Genomic DNA, 19,263 nt, shown 5'->3' with positions numbered 1-19,263 from the left:
ATGAATAGGCGGGTTAGTTATATTCTTAAGATTAAATATTTTATGTGTTCCATATCCGATGACCTCGTACCAATAATAACACAGGCCAACAGTGTTTTTGGTGCAGCCCTATGGGCATTAAATTGTGTTAATATAGACGGATATAAGCATATCTGCATACTTAGTTTTCGAGTTTAACGGGTGGTATTTGTGCAGTCGCGGTTTGAAAAAAGTAGCAACATTTCATATTTTCATTTAAGATATCTTCGAGGGTCTGTGCTCAGTTGTAATAAAACCTATGCCAAAAAATTGCTTAGATGCCCTTCTACATTATTGCACTTAAGGTTCCATCATAATGTGAGTCAATCACCGCCTATGAGCCATTGAAGTAATTTGTTCACCTCTATTTACAACCAACTTGATGCGGTGAACAGGCTTAAAAAAATACAAGGAAAAATATGTGCCCTAAAATATTTTACATGCATCTAGAGGCGTCTTTTCCCGAATTTTTGAGATAAATCCCACTATTGTACTTCGAAAAATGGAATTTATAGAATTTTTTCCGTAAGAATGGGAAAAGTAATAAGTATTTTAGAGTCACTCTTATGTAACGAGTTTGTCGTGATTTTACACAGTAGGCTTTTTAAAGATAACAGTGGCGTCGCCTTAAAATTGTGGTGGGGATTTTTTTTAAGGCATATTATCCCCTTAAAAATGTAATTTGTCTATGTTCGGCGCCTACTGCTAACCAAATTGAAAGGCACATTTTTACGAATGTGTCAGATATTTATGTAAAATGAGATTTAAAAATAGTTGTTACTTTTTAAGTTCTTACGGAAAAAATTCTATAAATTCCATCCTTCGACGTACAATCGTCTTATTTGTCTTAAAAATTCGGTGAAAGACGCCTCTAGATGCCTGTAAAATATTTTAGGGCATATATTTTTCCTTGTATTTTTTTAAGCGTGTTCACCGCATCAAGTTGGTTGGGAATAGAGGTGAACAAATTACTTCAATGGCTCATAGGCGGTGATTGACTCACATTATGATGGAACCTTAAGTGCAATAATGTAGAAGGGCATCTAAGCAATTTTTTGGCGTAGGTATCATTACAACTGAGCACAGACCCTCGAAGATATCTTAAATCATAAAATTAAATGTTGCTATTTTTTTCAAACCGCGATTGCCCAAATACCACCCGTTAAACGCGAAAACTAAGTATGCAGATATGCTTATATACGTCTATATTAACATGTTTTAATGCCAATAGGCCTGCACCTTTTAATAAAGTCCATTTTGTTGACCTGTGTAATTTGGAATAAATTGTGTAAGTAGCTCCTGAACAAATAAGTATGTTTCTTCTTCAAGTAAAATAACATCTTTTATAACATAATAATTATTAATATTTTTAAATATAACATATTTTTGTTTATAACGAAAACTAAAGTTCTTACAATAAGTAAAGCATTTTGCCGATGAAAAATCTAATTCAGGAAAGGCTTCTTGAAATTGTTGATAGTGAACTGAATTTTCAAATTTACACGATGTTTTAGTGTAAATAATATTTGGCTTTCTATAATTAAGAATCTTGTCAGCAAAGTTAAAGTTAATTTTATAAGCTAAGGAAATACACGCATTTTTTCTATTATTGATATTTTTAAGGTAAGATTTTAAATTTCGGTGCTTTGACTCAAACTGGAACGTCCAGAGATATCGAAGCGGTCCAGATTTTTTTATTATTCTACCGTAATGGCTTAAGAAGTGGTGTTTTGGCTTTAATGTATCATTAAAAAGTTCTATATATTTGGTATTATGATATATTATCAGTTCTTCTGTTTTTTTAATATCTTCATCAGTACAATCGAATAGTAAAAGATAATCAAGGAGCTCTAATAAGTTAATTACAAATTTCCAAACTGCATCTTCTGAAGAAATCTTGTCTGCAACCATAAAAGGAAAGTGAAATATAAAACAAAGCATTTCACGTGCAGACATCTTTATGGTATTCTTTTGCAAGTGTGACGACTTTAGAGGTGGAGATTGATTGTCAATTTCCGTTTCACCGTAATTTAAATTTTGCTTCCTTATATTTAAAAATTCCAAAGTGAAAACTTTTTGTTTAATAAAATATTTAACAATGTGGCAAACGTCGTATTTTAAAACTCCTTCAAAAACATCGTGAAGAATGTCCGAAGAATAGTTTTCAATCACGGAGAAGTCAGTGAGCCTATTAAAAATTGAATTTTCTCTCAAGCCAAAAGTTTGGTTGTTGCAGTCTTCTACGTAATCAGATTCACTTCTAATCAATTCGACATTTTCTGACGGGGAAGTATGAGTTTCTTCCTTTGACATTCTGCAAGTTCGGCAGAAGTATGTACTGGAAAAAGATCTGCTATATCCAAGAACGCAATTTAAAGCAAGATTATCTCCGATAACCAGACCCACAGTAAAATAAATAGTTCTAATTCCTTCATCAGTTTTGAGTTTGATACCATTCTGAGACAAGTCATTAAGCGTTTCTATTAAACTATAAAAACATCTATCATTTCCAAAAGTTTTAACAGTGGTAGATTGAAATAAGGCAGCACAAAATATTTCTCTATAGCCTAGTGGAGATGAAGGCAAAGACACATATGCAGCCAGCAAAGAGCCTGTATGTGAACCTAATGGGTTGTTGGTTTCAAAGTCGTCAAAATATAAAAATATTGGCATGCGAAACTCATCAGACGATCTATTATTAAATTTGGATTTCCATCGAAGGCCATTTATGAAATTTTTATAAGTAGATTGTTTTGCTAAGTAATTTAAATGGCTTTTATAATCGTCATAAACATAAGGAAGCTCAAAAAATTTTCTTAAATAGAATTTAAGAGGAAATACTACCGCTTTTATTTTGAGTGGACCCAGAGTCATCCGGTTTTCAGATCGCAACGATTGTACGGTATTATCAATAGTAACTATTTTTGCTGACTCCCACAAATCTTTGGATATTAGCTCTTTTATCATCATATATTCAGAATTACATTTCTGAAAGGGACTTTTGCAAAAATGTACTACCGATTTAAGTTTATCAGAAGCTTCAGAGCCAGAAGGGATAATTGCCAATATATTTTCCAGTTCATCTTTTATAGGCAATGTCATGAATTCCCTTACAGAGTTTTGCATTGTGATTGCCGTTTTTCTAGGAAACGACATGTCTGCGTAACTCTTTAGGCACATTTTTAAGGCCGAGCTCTTTAGATCTGGTTTTTCAGAGTCATTGGTTTGAACTGAAGCCGAATCTGTAGCATATTTAGATATCTCCGAAGTCGATGTTGTACTTGAGCAATCAAGACTTAAATCTGGTAGGCCGCTATTTAAAATCTCCTCTGGCGCAAAGTTCTCTATTTGAGAACTTTTCATATGTTTTATTAAGTTTTTATGGCAAGTAAAGCTTTGGCTACAATCAGCAAAAAAACTTTGTCGCGAGTCTTGAATTGTTACCTTTACGCCAATTTTCTTGTTGTTTCCCTTCTTAACCACTTTACGAGCCGTTGGTTTCAAGATGGCATGTAAAATTGTAATGGTTGCAATATTAAGTTGATCTGGAAGCAGGGACTTATAAATATGGTAGACCTAAGCAGAGTAGGAAACTTTACCGTCGTCTGCTGAATCCGTTTTTAATTTCTTCAGTATTTCCAGGCTGTAATTTTCCTTCACTCTTTCTTGCGATAGTTGCAGGAACTTTGATCGAAATGTTGACCATTGAGTTTCCAAATCGATGATAGTCTCTGGATACTTAAGCTCAAAATCTCGACTTATCTAAACAAAAATGTATAATGAATATTCATTTTGATAACAAAGATACAGATAAGCTTACCAATTCATGTCCAAAACTCTGTCTTAAAATTGGCCATTCTTCAAGAATTGCGTTTAAGTTCTTGCTTCCAGTTTGAATCGACAATTTTCTTTCTGAGAAGGTGTGTTCCCAATGTTCCTTGACTATATTCAATGGGGCAACATTGCATTTGAGCCAGTACTTTGCATTATTATTATAGTTATCGTTCTCTAAATAAAATGCAACAAATTATTAATAATACTACATGTATTTAAGTTTAAAGCACCTTCGTCAGCAGGCTCATCTCCATCGTCTTCAATGTTGACTGTTGACTCAAGGACTCTTCGTTTGGCCAAGGAGTTTCTATACCTGCAGCACAAAACACCTCCAGCTTTTTTATTTTTGATTTGCAGATAGTAAGTCTCCTATCAAAATATAAGTCAATAAATAAACGCGTTTTGAAACTTAAATTTAGAAAAATATTCCTTTCTATTAACATAATATAGTTACTACCTTCACTTCAGTGGGAAACATTTATTTATTTATTTATTTATTTAAAGTTAGCAAATATCTGCCAACATAAACATAGTACCCTACTCACATCAAGTGGAAGGGGGCAGGGACAGGTAGGTTAGGATGTTTGTTACAATTAAATTAACAGAGCATTCCGAGAATATCAAAAAATACAGTTCATTATATTGCGAACATAAAACGCGAAATGGATCATGTAACTCAAAGTTAGTTTTACAAATATCGAGGGCAATTGGTCGAAAGTGCCGAGTAGACCTTACAGGAATGGAGAAACGAATTTGACCAAGAAGGTAGCTTGAATTTACAAGTCCAGTAATTAATTTGTGCAGGAACATAACACCATTTCGACTAATTGCTCTGAAATTTCTTTAAACCTCCTAGGTTGCCAATCGATTCCATTGCTGATTAAAAAATCGCAAATTAAGTTGCTTATCAGTTTGCGGTGACTCGGCTCAAGGTAGCCCTTCTTTCGATAAAGTGCTTGGATGTTTACAAATTGTGGGTATACTTTTAAAATGCCTAAAGCAGAAACCTAGTAGAGGTATAATAATAATTTAGTAATGTAAGGATGAATATTAAAATTCGAATTGTTTTTTTTCTTGCCTGTACTCCGACTTGGCTACTAGCATTATTCCCCTTTTCGCCAATTTGGTTATACCCAATAGGTCTATTTTCAGAAAGTCAATTTTTCTGAAAATTAGTATAGGAATTTTTAGCAACTATAAAAAACACAAACGGGCATTTTTATGACTACAATGCTCACCCATTCATTAAAGCGGTTAACTTCGTGCTCAAATCGAACACGCTCCCCAAACAGATGTTTGGGAACTATTTCCTTTAGGTGTTCACCGGTCAGTAAAAGTATGGTAGTTTCATCAATTCCATGTTCTATTTTTGAAATACAAAATTAATTTTGGCGTTTGGTTTTATATTTACATTAGTCGTACCTTCAAAGCACTCTTTCAGCTTCTCGCATTTAAAATCTTTTAATATTTGTTCCATATCTAAAATAAATGTAAGCCTACTGTAAGCCTACTGCGCAGCACGAACTGAACGAACCCAATACAAGCGTTCATACATATGAAATATATGTATATATATGAGTGAATACAAAAACATTCACTTGCGCATTAGTAAATTTAATGTGGTATATTAACTTATTAGGCCAACATATTAAAGCCTTTTCTTTTACAGTAGAATTTGAAATTGAATAAAGCTACTATAAAGTAAGTGCGCAGTTGCATCTATGAATGTGTGTCAAAACGAAAGTTCTAGAAGAATGCAGATGCATGTATATACGTACATGTGTGTATGTGTGTAAAATGGAAAGTTCCGGGAAAAATGAGTTCCTTACTTTTAATGACCTTTTTCTTACAATTGGGAAGTCTGCAGTTTACTTTTGTGTATACTATCCTTATAACCTGTGTTATTTAGATTACTTACCAGAATATTAATTGATCCAAGCCAGGACACTTGTACACATTCACTTTGACTTTCACGAAATGTAATGCACACTATTATTGTGTATTGTCTTGCGTGCTTCTTCTTCTTGAAGGTCCAGTGTTGGTAATTTCCGTTCGCTATTTTTTGGTCACACTGGCTCAAAAACATAAGCAAACTTAAAATTCAAATTTTTAATTTGTATTTTATCAGCGAAATCAACCGTATGCTATATCTATTGTTACAGTACTCGTTAGTCATTGAAAATAGTCTTCGACCTTTGAGAGAGTATTTTAATTAAGGATTTAACTAGGTTGTTATCGGAATTGATCGATAGCTCAAGAAATATATAAAATTAATTATTTCTTGCGCGGTATTTTTGTGAGCCTAAGTACTGCCGTCAACCAAAATTTTGACACCAAAAATGTTGTGACGTTTTTTATATGAAGTATTTGGTTTTGGACGACTTTTTTTGGGTTGAGTACTAGCCCTTATATCGGATTTTTCAACACTTTTATACAGCTGCCTTATAATACTTAAACATTATCTTTCCTAAAATAGTACCTTAAATAATTTATTAAATACAAATAAGCAATACAATTATTATTTGGTTAGGATCAGCATCAATATTTAACAGACATACTTAGTTAAAAAGGTTTTCAACTGTTAAATATATTTAGGTAAAGTGCAATAATTTTAAGGCCCAAGATGACCTAAAATATTAGGCTATATGTTCCCTAAAAGCTAGGGCAAATAGTCCAAAAATTAAGATTTTTAGGCAGTACATGACCTAAAAATGAACTTTTAGTCCATTTTAAATTTTTTAGGCTATGCATGACCTAAAATTTTGTCCATCATTTTTCTGGGTGTATAAACATATTTATAAGTATAACATTAAAATTAGCAACCAATAGATCATTATTGTCGCTACATAACCCAATAACAAGGCTAAGGCTATAACTATAGTTCAACACACGTGTCAATTTAATCACTATGGACGGCAGTCCATGTAGTGACGAAGCGCACCAGGAGGGTGTGCGAAGGCGACTACTATATATACACGAAGAAATGAAAATCTACTGTGATGGTCCGATCATAATGAATGATACATGAAAGGTATTGCGAAAACTAACAGGATTGCATACCAAGTCTCTAAGAAAATCAATTGGCTTGGGAGAGAGAGCGGTGAAAGTAAAAAAGTGAATATTTCGAAATTTGGAGCTGTTGGGGCCGGTGGGGATAATTGCCCCCTCTCAATGTTTTAGTTGTATTCCTTTTGAAAATACCCGTCGAATGAGGGGTCATTTGTCAAAATCCGACGCTCCGTTCAAAAGTTATAGCCAAAATAAGATTTTCTTCGTCTTCCCAAAATGAAAATTTAATTCTGTTTGTCAGTTTGTCAGTTTGTCAGTTTGTCAGTTTGTCAGTTTGTCCAAAACATGTTTTCTAAGTTTTGAAAATTTGATATGACGTTCATCACATCGATATAAAAAACTTTTGTTCTACCACTTTTGGAAAAACTCGCTAGTTTAGCGGGAAAACAGCTATAAGTAGCTAAAATTCGGAAAGCCGTAACTTCTATACTACTAAAGCTACAGACTTGTGCTGCATCTCGTTTGAAAGGTATTTTGAAATGCTATAAACGCCATTTATATGCAACTTGTGTAAATGTAATAGTTAAGAAAATATGAACAAAAGACAATTTTTTAAAACTTTTTTTTTAGCTTTTTTTTATTTTTTTCAAAAACGGCTCTAACGATTTTCTTTAAAACTTTAAACTGTATAGCCCTTGAGATTCCTTAAATTTTGGTATATAACACATTACTGTAAAAAGTCACGTTTAAAAGTTATTTTTATACGAAAATAGCCACTTTTGCAAGCTCGAACTACTAACGCTCCCTGAGTATTGAATTTTGTGTGAGGGTATCCGAACTGTATTTTAGGGTCATGGAATCAGTAAATTTGCACTTAAGAGTTCCATATAGGAATCTTTTGTTCTACGACTTTTGGAAAAAGCCGCTACTTTAGCGGGAAAAATCTAAAAATAGCTAAATTTCGTTAGTTTGTAAGTTCTAAACTACTAAAGGTACAGACATGTGCTATAACTCGTTTAAAAGGTATTTTGATAAACTTCATCGCCTTTTTAACTTAATTCGTTAAAATACAATAGTTTAAAAATTATGATTGACCAATTTAAATTTAAATGTATGTATATATTAGCTCCTATGAGAGCAAATGTAAACAAACAAAAACTTCTGATATCAAATAAAAACACCTCTTAACGAGGTAAAAAACTAGTGACGACCGCACCTTCAACATACAAAAGTTCTGATATCAACATTTGTGACGAAAAATTATTACACTCGTCATTAAATAGACTTTCTAATCTTTTCTCATTCGTCACGCTGCAATAGAAAATGCCTGTAAGGGGAAAAAGGCTGGAATAGTTTGCTAGGGCGGGCCGAATGAGAAAAGATTAGAAAGTCTATTTAATGACGAGTGTAATAATTTTTCGTCACAAATGTTGATATCAGAACTTTTGTATGTTGAAGGTGCGGTCGTCACTAGTTTTTTACCTCGTTAAGAGGTGTTTTTATTTGATTCAAACATACCTACACAGTCCTAAAAATCAAAATCTTTTATTTTTCTCAACCGGTTTTCAAAATCAGGCGGCACAATATGGACTCAAATTAAGGACAAGTGTGGAAATCTGGACACCACACCTGACATCTCCTCCAACTCGCCTTGAATGCATTTTGCAGTGACCAAATGCAGTTTAGAAAAGAGTCAAACAATTTGCCAAATGCTGTCAATTTCAAAGTCAATTTAATGCAAAATGCGAAATGTTTGCCATCTTTTTTGATTAGCAATAAACTAATCTTTTCAACGTTGCTGCTGCTGCCGCTGCAGTTGTCGTTGGCCAGACAATCGGAGTGGGAGGACTGGGGCTCGGATTCTCTATCACGAGTCTGTGCATTTTTCAACAGAGAATCTCATCAATGGCCAGCTCACACAATGGCAACAACGATGATTGCCCAGTGTGTGGTCGTGGTCAGTGGCCAGGACGAATCCTTTCCACCGCATTCGCATTCGCTTTCAGATTTCAGGGATTTCGTACGAAAAATATGTTTATTTAGAATATCAAAAACCGAAAGTAATCGATTTAATAAACTGTCACCAACATGTGACCCACCGGGCTGTATTGTATTGCGGCTTGTCTGGTCCTCGGTCAGGCCATCTCAAGTCACGATAATTGCAAATGTATCTCAAAGATACACACAACCAAAGAGCACACACAGCTGACTGCATTGACGTTCACTTTGGACAACATTTCATAAAGGGTTTCTTCATTCTTTTCAGCTCGGTTCGACTATGCACACACGAGACTTAGCTTACTTTACCGTGGTTAAAAGTAAAGAATAAATTCTAATAATATTTATTCGTTGCTTTATTCGTGTGTTAATATGGGGCATTTTAAAGGCGCACATAAAACTCACAGCTGCAGCGTTAACGTTGTCTATTATTAGTTTGAAAAATATTAAATATTTATTTTAAATATTACTAGTGTGTAGTTTCCAAGTCATAAGTTACGATTACGAAAACCTTAAGCAAACCGCAATTTAACTTGAACCACTGTGCGGCTCAGTGGGCCATAGTGAGGTGGGTGGACATCGTCAATGATATCTACGTGGTATCTCGTTAAGCGTTTCCATGCTAGCATCAGCAGCAGAAAATTTCATATATGCTTGTGTGAAATCCTTTATGTTGATTACATTTCTGGGTTTATTTTATTAAAAATACTCTCGCATCGCATCGCAATGCACGGATAACACACACGCCCCACTCGCATATGAGCATTTGAGCAGAAGAAAAAAGGGAACTGAAGCGAGAACTCTGGCTCAGTCAATATTGGCAGCGTCTGTGGCTGCCCCTCCCACGGCATGATATCCTGGCCTTCGTCCTTTTCTGGATATTGTTCCGACTGCCAAATGCACGTTGCATGTTCGGCTGCAAAAATTTGCAATGCAATCCCCCTCCCCTTCTGGCAGGTGGACATGGGCATCAATAAAAAGGCAACCCACCCCAAACATCCACGGGTTGCAAGTATGATGAGTGCACTCGACAGCACGAAATTTTGCCTTGAATGGTTGGGGAAGGGGCAGGAAAAGTGCGAGTGTCGACTACCGAAACAGGTCTTGATAAGTTCAACGAAATTAATTCGCATAGTAAGTGCTAGCCACATGCGAAAGGTTTACCTTTTATCAGACACTTAACCTATTAAATCATGATTAGGTTTAAAAGTACACAGTAACTTAAAAAAATAAATTTTAACTTTAGTACAATACTAAACAATATTAAAGATGCATTGTAACTGACTAAATAAATACTCATCTTATTCGCAAAATAATCAAATTAATCAAAAAACTCTTTTTTCCTCTTAAGTTTTTTATATGTTACTCTCCACAAAGGCATAACTATAAATAACTTAAACTTGGAACGGCCAGTAGCTGGGATTAGCTGATGAAAATCAATTTGAATAAAGTTTTTCTCTTCCATTTTCGTCTAGTGGTTTTTCCGGCCTTCGAAAGTGTCAGCGGCGGAAAAAGGAAGAAGCCGTGGCAGCTGCCACACACTCAACACTTTCCGCATCAATTACGTCATGTTAATCCAAGTGTCCACTGTGTGTCCGCAAACTGACCGACCATACATCACCCACCAATCGACGTGGGATGGGTGGTTGGTTCGGTTGGTTGGTTGGTGCAGCATTTTCTGGTGCAATGTGCACGAAAAAACCGAATGCCAACCAGCCGGCATTTCAACTGCTTTGATGTCCCTCCGTTTAACCCAGTGGCAGGCAACATTTCAATCAAAGGGGCAGCGCTGGGGTTATGTGGCGCCCACTGTGGGGCATCTCAATGGCGCACATAAAACTCGCAGCGTCAGCGTTAAATGCGTTCGTGTCCGCATCCTGTCCATGACCATGTCCCTGTCCACTTCCACTTCCAGTTCCACCGCCCTGGCTGCCATCAGTTGCGATTCACTCACTCACTCACTTCACTTCATTTCAGTCCTGGCTCATTCGCATGCAAAGGCGGTGTGCGAAATGAAGAGCAGCCAGGGCAACGACAGGAAAAGCAGCGTGGAAGGAGTAGCAAACGAAAAACACAAAAAAACTCAATTCGATTTAATTAAAACCAATTTTCGAGTTTGAGCTCTCTTTACCTATTGCAGTCTTATTGAAAGGCTTCCAAATACTCTTTTGCAGCCAGGTTAAATATAAAGATTTTAATTAATAAAATTTAATTGGAATATATCCTAGTGTTTGGCAAAATTATGTTTATTTTAGTTATTTGTTGACTAATAGTCTAGTCACACTGTGTGGGGTAACCTATCGAGTGAGCCAATAACCCGAATACTCCAAAAAAGTGTTTCCACTTGGTTAACTCCAAATATCGAGTAATGACATCTAGTGTTTGTTGTTTGTGTTGTTCATTTGACTAGGGATAGACCTTCAACGATAGGAAATAAATACAAAATATACCGAAATATACAAAAAAATACTCCGAAATACCAAAGACCCTAAAAGTACCCCACTTTTGCCCACATCTAGTTGCCTATACACATCCTATGTAAAAAAAACAGGGTTATGTCAATAACCCCGTAACTCCATAACTCCACCCCAGTGTAAATAGACTATTAATTCCTACAAAAGAGATTCAGAGATGGATTATAAGAAATTTGTTGTATTACTTAATCACCAACATAACCTAAATTTGTATTGTATTTGTTCTACTTTTATACTAAGAACTGGGTAAGAGTCTCCATTAGTCGATCCTTCAACCATCTCAGTTTTCAGCTTGCTAATAGAACCAACAGCAGTCCAGAAAAAGAACAACTGCAATCATGATGGTCAGGGTGAGCACTGGATGCGTCTGGGTGCAAGCTGTCGAATTTACATTTCGTTTTTTCACTCCGGGTAAAGTAAAATGTTTCACATTCTGATGAAGGTTGATTTAACCAATTTTGGTGTGTATTTTGGTATGCAAAATAAGGAAACACAAGGAGCAAACGCAAACGCCTTTGTTAGTCAGCCTGATTAAGTCGATGAAACGTGTTTTGAAAGTTTGATCAATTGAAGCTACAACGATGAATGCTTTCTCAAACGTGAAATGTTTGTGCGCATTGTAAAACTTGAAGGAATACCAACAAAAACTAAATACTCAAACATATTTTTTTATTTTCTTAATTAATTAAGTTAATAAAAACTGTGCAACAAAATCAATGCTTTTTAAATTTACCTCGATGGATGCAATATTTGTATACCCTTGCAGAGGGTATTACAATTTCAGTCTGTCCGTCTGTCTGTCTGTCTGTCCGTCTGTCCGTTCCTAACTAGTCTCTCAGTTTTAAAGCTATCGCGATGAAACTTTCCCGAAAGTCTCCTTTCTATTGCAGGTAGTACATATGTCGGAGCGAGCCGGACCACTATATCTTAAGGCTCCCATTGGAATATTCAAACAAATATAAGAAAATTCGTTGTAACTTTGTAGGAAGTACACACAAAAAAAAAACTTGGTAAAATCAACTGTAATAATTGTCAAACAGGCCCCAACCAGCAAAATTGTCAATTCTACTAAGTAAATAGTTATTCCACGACAACAAAATACACACAATTAGCAAAGACACACACCCAAAGCAAAAACAAAATACACGTAACTATTTTAATAGTTACCTAACTATCTTCGTTGGTCAATTTTACCAAGCAATTTTTTTGTGTGTAAGGTCCTTCTGCTAAGAATCCTTGCGTCATGGAACTTTTTTGAAAATGCAGTTTACCTCGGCAATTAATAACAAATTCAACAAGAAAGGAAGCTAGCTTCGGCCAGCCGAAGCTTATATACCCTAGCAGATAAAGTAAATACCGATAGTTTAATGCTCACTCGGTGCAGTTCCAGGGATTCCAAATTCAGCGTATTTAAATTTTGTTTTTAAGTTGTCAAAAATCGAATCGCCTACACACAAAAAAACTCAGATGACACATTCAATTTTTAACGTCAATTTATTGTAGCAATTTTTTTTTAATGGGACTTTAAACGAGCGCGAGAAAGAATCAAATATTTTTGGCTGCTCTACCACTAACACCAATACTAAAGGCGCGATATCATATTATTTCTGACCCTCCTGCACTTCTTTAGACTCACACAAATGAAAAATTGTCACAATAAATTGACGCTAAAAATTGAATGTGTCATCTGAGCCTTAGTAGAATTGACAATTTTGCTGGTTGGGGCCTGTTTGACAATTATTACAGTTGATTTTACCAAGTTTTTTTTTGTGTAAAGAGTTCGAAAAATGCGGAAATTGGCTAACTATTTGGAGGTGTGACAGGCAAACGAATTCATGGTTTGTTTTGTTTATCTTCTCCTGGTAATATTGCATTGATTATAATTGTACTATTAAACTAATTGGATAAGAAAAGTTACGGCCAATTTCAGCATTTTTCGAACTTTGAGGTCCTTGTGCAAAGAATCCATGCATCGGAGACGCATGAATTCAAAAATATAGCATCCATCGAGTTACATTTTTGATGTTGCGTAGTGTAATTAATATATTAAATATAATTAACTACATTAAAACTATAAGAAAGGAAATAGTTACTGGTTTTCTTTATTTCAAAAATTTTCTTGCTCTGATTTAAGTGCAGGAATCTTAAGAATCGTAAATAAAATTAATAAGCTAAATTAATATATTAACTTCAAAACACAAAATGTTATTGATAAACTTTAAAAAATATTTTTTATTAAAAGAAATATATTTTCGAGAATTTCGGGTTCCTAAAAATATACTTTTCTTAAGAGTAAACATTTCGTGCAAAGTAGTATAATTCACCCACCAGACTGCGTTTTGCTGCGTGTTTCATATTCGGGCTTTGCTTTATCGAACTTTTCGCACAATTCGCATATTATTTTACGCACTTTTCGCCCACTTTCTCCCCCTGCCACTGGTTGGTGGCTATCTCAGTGTACAGTACTCGCCGTACTGGCCTACGTCCTTCGTCCTTTTTGCTGGACACGCTGACATGGCTGGGCAGTGCATTGAAATCCACTTCATTTCGGTGCGATGGCAGATCCGATTGGCAATGGGCAAAATCAGAGTCACTGCCTCGGTCGGAGAAAGAGACGGGCGCTGGAAAGAGATGGGACGAGCGACAGGGACAGAGACCGCGCACATTGAAGGGTATTAACAGTCATTATTCAATGATATCTGACTGCGGACATTGCAGGACAGGGACATCATCATTCGTGCGGAATGTTCGGATTCGCTTTCGCAGTTGTAAATGGATCGATTTACCACCCACTCCTGACCGCCACCTTTCCACGAGAGGATCAACTCACACTGAGAAAAAAGCATTCCGAAAATAACCTATTAAAAACATGTTGCAAACCAGCAGTTTAGTTAAAGAAATCTAAAGTCAAAATAATTTTCAAATTTTTTTAATAATTATGCCATTTATTTTTAGTACCAAACCGAAGAAAAGTAAAGTAATAAGTATTTTAAAATTTTTTTCCGTGCAGAACTTGGGGGTGGAAGTCCCGGACAGTGCATATGCATATCCTTAATTATGATTATTGTTATTTTCGGCTCTGAATGTCGCATTTAATGCAAGCTGAAGCTCTGGGCCTCCCCCATGCCGGTTGCCACCCCTTTTTTGACTCACCCGCCCGCTGTCCATCGTCTGGCTCGTTATGTTGTCATAAATTTTGCGCTTTGGTGGCAGCCAGTCTCCAAATGGCGGACCCCAAAATGACGTCTGGCCCATTAAAATATCGAACGCAGTCAGTCGGCTGTCAGTCCCTCGGCCGGTCCTGTCGTCCTTATTGCCCCTCGGTCCCCTTGCTTCCCGCCAGTGAAATGCATTATGACGCCATTCGAAAAATACCATTATTTTTTTTCCACTCGGTCCCTCCGCCATTCTGTCAGTTGTTTTTCGCACTGAATTCGCATGTTTTACTGTTATTGATGAGCGCCATTTTGTTCGATTTGTATTTCTGTAGCTTGAAGGAGAAAAAATAATAACAGATCCAGAGACAACAGATATTCTAGGCATTCAGTTCTTCATAATCATTAGTTACTTGAATCAATATTCCCAAATGTTAATGAAAAACCATTTAAGTACAACCAGCTGATATCAAAGATTAAAATCAATGAAGCCAAACAGTTTTGCATCCATGTTCTTTGTAAAAAAAACCCTTTATCTGTTTGTACTTAGAGTAAAAGGGTTTTTGGCTCGAGAAAACATTTTCATTTCGCTCAATTTATATGCACTCGTAAGTCTCTCCCCAATGGGGGATTAACATTGTTTCGGAAGGGGCTTGATCCCCGTACGATTCATTGAACAAACATATGAAAAATCATTAGTTTTTAGTGCGGCTGCCAAACAATCAGAAAATGGCCACTCGAAACCCTTTTTCCCGGGGAATTGTTGCTTTCTTGCCGTGCTCGATTTTGGTGTTATTTTAACTGTTCTTCCGGATTTTTTCGCACCCTGTTTCGTTTTATTTTTGCGCCTCATAACGTATTCAAAATCAAATTGGTTTCGCCATTCAGCCGACACGATACTTTTACTTTCCATTTCCATTTCGAACAGGGCACAGAATTGAAAATAAAAAATCATTTTTCGCCCAATAAAATACTGAACCGAGCCCCGATCCAGCAATCCTTTCACTCCCCTCGGCCGAAATAGTTTGGGTCCTGCCGTTGGATTTTCCTTATAGAGCGGGTGGGGTGTTGGAATTAGTTGCGCCTGAATTGGCGGACATTTGCCACGCCCCTTGATGCCTCGGGCTGTTCTTTTTATTTTTTGTTTGGCACTGGTCAATTTGAAACAATGTTTTCTCGCTTGTTTTGCGTTTGATTTTATTTGATGTGTTCCCTTTTATTTTTTCTTAAGCGACCCTTTTCCTCTTTTCCCCAATTGCATTCGAGTTTCATGGCTGTTGGCTCCCATACCATCCTGTTCAATGGCACGCAAATAATATGAGAATCGAACATATACATATGTTTGGCTTGAACATAACAAAAGGACTTCGAACTATTCCAAATAATGTGTTTTGCACAGTTGTATGAGATATATTATTATTGATTAATTGAAGAACTAACATACAGTGAACTAAAATAATTAAAATTATGAAATGTTAAATGTAAATTAAAACGAGGACGGAAGCTAACTTCGGCAAGCCGAAGTTTTAATACCCTTGCAGATTTTACGAATTAAAACTTGACTAGACTAGCAACATGAATTAATAAACAACAAAATATTTTATAATTGAAAAAATAAAATTTTACAATTTTTCACCCTATTGTTCCTATGGGAGCTATGAAGGTACGCACAAAAAAATACGATTTGGAAAGTTTCATGGGAATAGCTAATATTTTGCGCGAAATATCCTGAAAAACGTCAAATTTTGACCGATTTCACCCTATTGTTCCTATGGGAGCTATAAGATATAGACGTCCGATCGGCACGCGCTTTTACCCTGATCAAGGTACGCACAAAAAAATACGATTTACAAAGATTCATGCCAATAGCTCTTACACTGAGCGAAATATCTTCATTTTTGTGAAAGCTATATCCGATTGTTCCTATGGGAGCTATAGGATATAGACGTCCGATCGGGTCGGCTTTCAAACTTGATCTGCGTACACATGTTTTAGGACGACTGTGAAAGTTTCAAGGCGCTAGCTTTTAAACTGAGCTCGCAAACGGTATTGAAACAGACATACAGACGGACAGACGGACAGACGGACAGACGGACAGACGGTCAGACGGACAGACGGACAGACGGACAGACGGACAGACGGACAGACGGACATGGCTATATCGACTCCCCTATTGATCCTGATCAAGAATATATATACTTTATGGGGTCGGAAACGTCTCCTTCACTGCGTTACAAACTTCTGACCAAAATTATAATACCCTCTGCAAGGGTATAAAAATGTAAAAAAAATTATTCATTAATATATTGAACTTATTATTAAATTCTAATCACGCAATCATTAAACGGCAAATGATGAAATCAAATATTTTTATCGTATTTTCACAGTATTCCATTAAGATACAACTTATAGGCATATTTACCTACCAGTTTTTATAGATGTATATAAATATAGGTTCCTAATATTATATTCCTTTAAGTAAGTATGTAAAATAAATTAATAAATATTTATAAATATATTTATTATAACATATATATTAATTTAAAATAATAACGGATATTAAAAATATGTTAAAGGGATTTATTATTAAAATATAGTATTCAACTTATTTTACTGCAATAGTTATAATACATTTATTTTCTAATTAACGCACTCATCGGAAACTTTAACCAAATATAATGTAATGTAATATGTAAGACCATGTGTTCCAACCGTATATGAGCTCTATAATATTGAAAAACTCTGTCAGATAAATAGCCAAATATACGCACATATATCCCAGCTCAACTCTCTGCACGGGTGCTGCTGTCTGTTCCTGTCTGTCGTCATCTAAATTTTCATTGTCCTTCTGTGTGCGCTTTTCCTTCGCATTTCCCGAGCAGCGGCAACATTTCTTTGCTGCGTTATTTGACTAACTGCCTGACGTGTTTTCCTCACACTGGCAATATCATAAAATTTTACTATTATGCGTTTTAGCTGCTTTCCAGCATTTTAATACAATATTTGTTTTTCCTTCGTGCCTTCCGAATACAGCTAAGGGCAAATAAGAAGGTCCTGGGGGCGGGAGGGCCAGGGGCTGGATAGAATTCATGGACATGCAACGGCGTCTGAGGAAATTTACATTCAAATGTGTTTCGCTTAGATGCGAAAAGCGTCTTCTCGTCGCTGGAAAAGTACCTCAGTGCAGCCAATTCCCCCGAGCAGCATATGTTCGAGAAAAGCGGGGAAAACGGAGACTGTAGAGTGGGCTAAGTGTGGGGCGGCAACGGATTTTTGATGAAATTTCAAAAAATTTCCCACTTAGCAGCGAAATGACTGACATTAAATTGATTTGCAAGCGAACGACATGACGAACGGAATTGTGGCGGGGAAAATTCCTTATCGCGGGTGTGTGGGTGGGTATTTGGCAAAAATCAAAATTCCATGCACACTTGAGCATTTCATTTAGAGAGCGAATGAGAGTTGCGAGTGGGTGGTTGGCTGGATCTGGATGGGTTGGTGTGTGGGTGGTTTTCCGGCTTGGGGAGTTGGGAAAAGTGGAAAATATTCAGGTTTCCTTTGTTGCCGCTGCTCATTGGGCTCTGGGTGGTAATACAAATTTAAAGTTATGCTTTCTGCTGTGTGTGCAAGCTCTCCTCGCTCATTTATTCATTCCATCAGTCAGGTGGTGTGCGTGTGTTTAGCCTTTGTTTCCTCTCCACTTTTTCCTATATTTTCATAAATTGTTCTTTTTGCATTTCAAGTGGGACAAAAAGGGGGCCGAAATGAGAAATGAATAAAATAAAATTTTATTTTATGTGTGCAACATGTGAAATTATTCTCATCGGCCCCACAGAACGATTCGAGGCATTTATTCAACGTTTTCTGTATCATTAAATTTAAGGGGATATTTGAAGGTGCAGCATTAATCTTTAATTTAGCAGTGAAAGATGTCATTTACTTTATTATTGTTATTTACATACGTTTTAATTACACTTACTTATATAACACAAATGTTTATTTGTCTGCGGTGTAGCTTAGATTAATGCTTCTTTTTATGCTGTGATTTATGGTTAGGACAAAGTAATGTAAACTTAAATATATTACAAATTTACAGGCTATACCAAAAGCATATTTTTTATTTAGCTTTCGACTTTGGTCAAACTCCGACTCAAATTTGTTGTTAAACTCGGCTGCAAAGACCATTAAGAAAAAATTTAAATTATTACTTGTTACGTTTTTAAATATATTTATATTAACCAACCATTATTGTGTACTCCTTTGGTTCAAAAATCTCATCCCTGCTTGCATAAAGGCTCGATATGAAGACCAGGCTTGAAAATTCATTTTCCAATCTCTTCCTTTTGTCACCCAAGTAACACAAGGTCAAAATGCTTACGCCATGTAAAGCCGAGGACACAAACCGAGTATTGAAGAAGTTTATGATCAAAAGTGGTATGATATGAGAAAAAGTATTAAAAATGCCGTAGTAACTTTTTTGAAGTTGTAGAACACGAAAGTTTACGCGTAGGCAGCTTAACAATTTTTCGATTTCAACTCTGGATCGATAGCTTTTGCTGTTATTGAATTTATTTAGGAACGAAGACATCTTTTTTCTCCATTCAATCAGTTTTATTTGGTATGCGCCCAATGCAATATAGCAAAGACTGAAAAGGGTGTTGTGGTACAGTGTAAAAGTGGTAAATACAGCAGTATTAAAAAACAAAGAAATGTCCAAAGTTAAGCGAGTGATGGCCACGATTAAGAGAATAAGAAGCATATAATGTATTTCCCTC

The 19,263-nt window shown here is 35.9% G+C and overlaps 1 long non-coding RNA gene across 1 annotated transcript; it reads right to left on the bottom strand.

Moving 5' to 3' along the window:
• Positions 1-18,382: 18,382 nt before the first annotated feature.
• LOC138911942 (uncharacterized) lies at positions 18,383-19,007 on the bottom strand. Its single transcript, XR_011417578.1, has 3 exons — positions 18,732-19,007; positions 18,468-18,660; positions 18,383-18,397 (listed from the first exon to the last, which is right to left on the bottom strand). It is a non-coding gene; the product is annotated as an uncharacterized lncRNA (long non-coding RNA).
• Positions 19,008-19,263: the final 256 nt, after the last annotated feature.

Source organism: Drosophila takahashii, chromosome 2L (genome assembly GCF_030179915.1).
Source record: "Drosophila takahashii strain IR98-3 E-12201 chromosome 2L, DtakHiC1v2, whole genome shotgun sequence".
NCBI classification, from domain to species: Eukaryota; Metazoa; Arthropoda; class Insecta; order Diptera; family Drosophilidae; genus Drosophila; species Drosophila takahashii.
Note: the sequence above shows the minus strand (reverse complement) of the source record. Positions and strands in the feature narration are given on the sequence as shown.